Source organism: Callithrix jacchus, chromosome 7, assembly GCF_049354715.1.
Source record: "Callithrix jacchus isolate 240 chromosome 7, calJac240_pri, whole genome shotgun sequence".
In the NCBI taxonomy this organism is placed as follows: Eukaryota; Metazoa; Chordata; class Mammalia; order Primates; family Cebidae; genus Callithrix; species Callithrix jacchus.
Window position 1 is genome coordinate 63,169,842 of NC_133508.1, and position 3,871 is coordinate 63,173,712.

At 45.7% G+C, this 3,871-nt stretch overlaps 1 pseudogene; it reads right to left on the reverse strand.

Moving 5' to 3' along the window:
- Positions 1–2,002: 2,002 nt before the first annotated feature.
- On the reverse strand, positions 2,003–2,435 carry LOC100407573 (mitochondrial import receptor subunit TOM22 homolog pseudogene; annotated as a pseudogene).
- Positions 2,436–3,871: the final 1,436 nt, after the last annotated feature.

Below are 3,871 nucleotides of genomic sequence, written 5' to 3' on the forward strand. Positions count from 1 at the left end.
GCCTGTAATCCCAGCTACTCAGGAAGCTGAGGCAGGAGAATCGCTTGAATCCAGGAGGCGGAGGTTCTGGGTGGTGAGCCGAGATCGTGCCATTGCTCTCTAGCCTGTGTAACAAGAGCAAAACTCCGTCTCAAAAAAAAGAAAGAAAGAAAGAAAGAAAGAAAGAAAGAAAGAAAGAAAGAAAGAAAGAAAGAAAGAAAGAAAGAAAAGAAAAGAAAGAAAGAAAGAAAGAAAAAGAAAGAAAGAAAAATACATTTTATAAGGCTACAGCTGCCATAGATAGTGATTCCTCTGATGGATGTTGGCAAAGTAAGTTGAAAAGGTTCTGGAAAGGATTCACCATTCTAAATGTCATTAACAACATCTGTGACACATGGGAGGAGGTCAAAATATCAACATTAATAGGAGTTTAGAAGTTGATTCCAACCCTTATGAATGACTTTGAGGGTTCAAGACTTCAGGGGAGGAAGTAACTGCAGATGTGGTGGAAATAGCAATAGAACTAGAAGTGGAGCCTGAAGTTGTGACTGAATTGCTGCAATCTTATGATAAAATTTTAACAGGCACTCCAGCCTGGGCAACACAGAGACTCTGTCTCAAAAACAACATTTTTTTTTTTAAATTAACAGATAAGGAGTTGCTTCTTATGAATAGGGAAAGAAAGTGGTTTCTTGGGCCAGACACGGTGGTTCATGCCTATAATCCCAGCACTTTAGGAGGCCGAGGTGGGCGGATCATGAGGTCAGGCATTCAAGACCCAGGCAGGACAACATAGTGCTCTACTAAAACCATAAAAAAAACAATTAGCCGGGCGTGGTGGTGGGCACCTGTAATCCCAGCTACTTGGGAGGCTGAGGCAGGAGAATTGCTTGAACCTGGGAGGCAGAGGCTGCAATAAGCTGAGATCGAGCCACTGCACTCCAGCCCAGATGACGGTGCAAGACTCCATCTCAAAAAAAAAAGAAAGAGAAAAAGAAAGTGGTTTCTTGAGAAGGAATCTAATTCTGGTTAGTATGCTGTAAATGTTGTTGTTTTCCGTTGGAATCATTTTTAATATTTAAATACAAAAAGTGAGCACTGACTTCTGGTTTTTTAAACCCATACACACAGGTCTAACAGCCAAAATGTGCAGAGAAAATCAGCCCCTGCTCCATCTTCCATAGTCCCCATTCTGTGGCTGAAGCTGCAGCCAGCCTCCTCTTATGCATAGGGATTCATGGTGGCCACTTTACACTACAAGTGTAATGCATTTTGTCTGTTTCACATTGTGTGCATTTCCCTCCCCAACAGCTCCATTCTTAAAAAAAGAAAGAAAGAAAGGCCAGGCACAGTGGTTCACGTCTGTAATCCCAGCACTTTGGGAGGCTGAGGCAGGCGGATCATGAGGCCAAAAGATTGAGACCATCCAGGCCAACATGGTGAAACCCCATCTCTACTAAAAAATGCAAAAATTAGCTGGTGTGGTGGCGTATGCCTATATTCCCAGCTACTTGGGAGGCTGAGGCAGGAGAATTGCTTGAACACAGGAGGCGGAGGTTACAGTGAGCCAAGATCATGTCACTGCATTCCAGCCTGGTGCCTGGTGCCTGGTGACAGAGTGAGACTCTGTCTCAAAAACAAAAAACAAAACAAAACAAAAAAGAGTCGTTAATGGTCAGGGGCACATCCCTCTCACTGGCATCGGTTCCTACTCCACAAAGGGAAAGTGAGATCTTCCGGTTAGGAGCAATTTGGTGAAAGGAGTGGGGTGGTCAGAGCTGGAATAACTGTCTGCATGGCTGCACTCTGGTATCAGAGTGAAGACAGAATAAGTCAGGATAGTGAGGAGGGCACGGTTGCAAGTTGAGTCTTTCCATGAGACAATGTGGGGACAACTCTCCCCACCAGGTTTAGGTAGATCAATTTGCCAAAGTTTAAAAAAAAAAATCCAAATAATCAGCAGTTCAAACACTATTGAATTTCAAATTTCTCCCACTGAGACAGCCCAAAGAGCAGTGACAATCTAGATCTTTCAAGGAAGTAAAGGTAGAGTCCCTGGTATTCCTCCTGAGAGTCCTGTGTTAGGCCCTAGAAGTATTTGCCGCTGCTGCAGTTGCTGCTGTAGCTCCATTTGCAACTTCTCAGGTCTCAAAGACAACTGGAAGAACCAGGATCATAAAAGAAGTGGTCCCAGTTCCCAAGGCTGCCCTGGAAAACCTGTACATTTTTTGAGCTACAAAGAGGGAGAAATCAAAAGTGGCTTCCGCCGCAGACCATACCCTCTCCAGAAACATCTCTGTCAGGCCCCATAGTGTCTCCAACAGGGTCTCATCTAGCTCCTCATCGGCGTCCTCCTCCTCCAGCTCCTCCTCAGTCTTCTCCCCGTCGCCTTTCGGGAACAATTTGTCTGGGGATGGGGGTTCCCCTGCACTGGCAACAGCGACGGCAGCAGCCATCTGTTTTTTTGTTTTTTGGAAACAGAGTCTCTCTCACCCAGGCTAGAGTGCAATGGTGGGATCTCAGCTCACTACAACCTTCACCTCCTGGATTCAAGCGATTCTCCTGCCTCAGCCTTCTGAGTAGCTGGGATTATAGGCGCACCACCATACCGGGCTAATTTTTTCTATTTTTAGTAGAGATGGGGTTTCACCATGTTGGTCAGGCTGGTCTCAAACTTCTGACCTCATGATCCTTCTGCGTTGCCTAGTACTGAGATTACAGGCATGAGCCACCGTGCCTGGCTATCAGCTTATCTCTTTAAGTCTGTTTCCTCAGGGTGGGCGTGGTGGCTCACAGCTCTTTGGAGGCCAAGGCGGGTCAGGAGTTCAAGACCAGCCTAACCAACATGGTGAAACCCATCTTAAAAAATAAAAAAATAGAAAAAGTCTGTTTCCTCATCTGGAAATGGAACTAACAATCCCTACCCATGCCTTAGCCCTGTGAGGACTTCATGAAGCAGTGGGTGAGAAGAGTGTTTTTAAAGAGGGGGCACCACCCAGGTGGCAAGTACACAGATGGCAGGCCTTGACAACAAAGGTGATCATGTTCCTCTGAGGTCACAAGCTGTTCCTGGATCCAGGATCTGGGAGAGGGGAAGGGGTCTGGTGAGTGCTAGACTTTGCAAATCAGTGAGTGAGGCTTTTTTCCTTCCAGAAAAAGGCTAGATCCTCTTGGCCAGGAGGCACGGGACTGATTACCATGACCTGAGCTGTTCTGCTGCTGTATCAGAGCCTGGCTGGATAGAGAAGTTCTCTTCCAGGGGAAGGTGGCCAAGAAGTAGGGTACAAAGAAACACTGAAACCAGCTGGCTCTTGTCCTGGGAAGCACCCAGAAAAAAGCTCACCTGCTTGTTCAATTGTCTTCCCCAAAGAAAATGTAACTTTTTTCTTTTCTTTTCTTTTCTTTTTCTTTTTCTTTTCTTTTTTTTTTTTTTTTTTTTTTTGAGACAGGGCCTCATTCTGTCTCCCAGACTGGAGTACAGCGCCATAGTCATTGCTTAGTGCAGCTTCAACATCCCAGGCTCAAGCTATCCTCCCGCCTCAGCCTCCTGAGTAGCTGGAACTACATGCATATGCCACCAGGCATTTTTTTATTTTTTGTAGAGATGGGGTCTCACTATGTTGCCCAGGCTGGTCTCGAACTCCCGGGCTCAAGCAATCTACCTGCCTCAATCTCCCAAATTGCAGAAATTACAGGCATGAGCCACCGTGTCTAGCCAGAGAATGTAACTTTCTAGAGTAGGGGTCAATAAACTTCTTTTTCTAAAGAGCCAGCTAGTAAATATTTTAGGCTTTTCAGGCCATATGGTCTCTGTTGCAACTATGCAACTCTGCTGTTGTAGTGAGAAAGCAGCCATAGACAATACGTAAATGGAGCATGGCTGTGTTCCAAT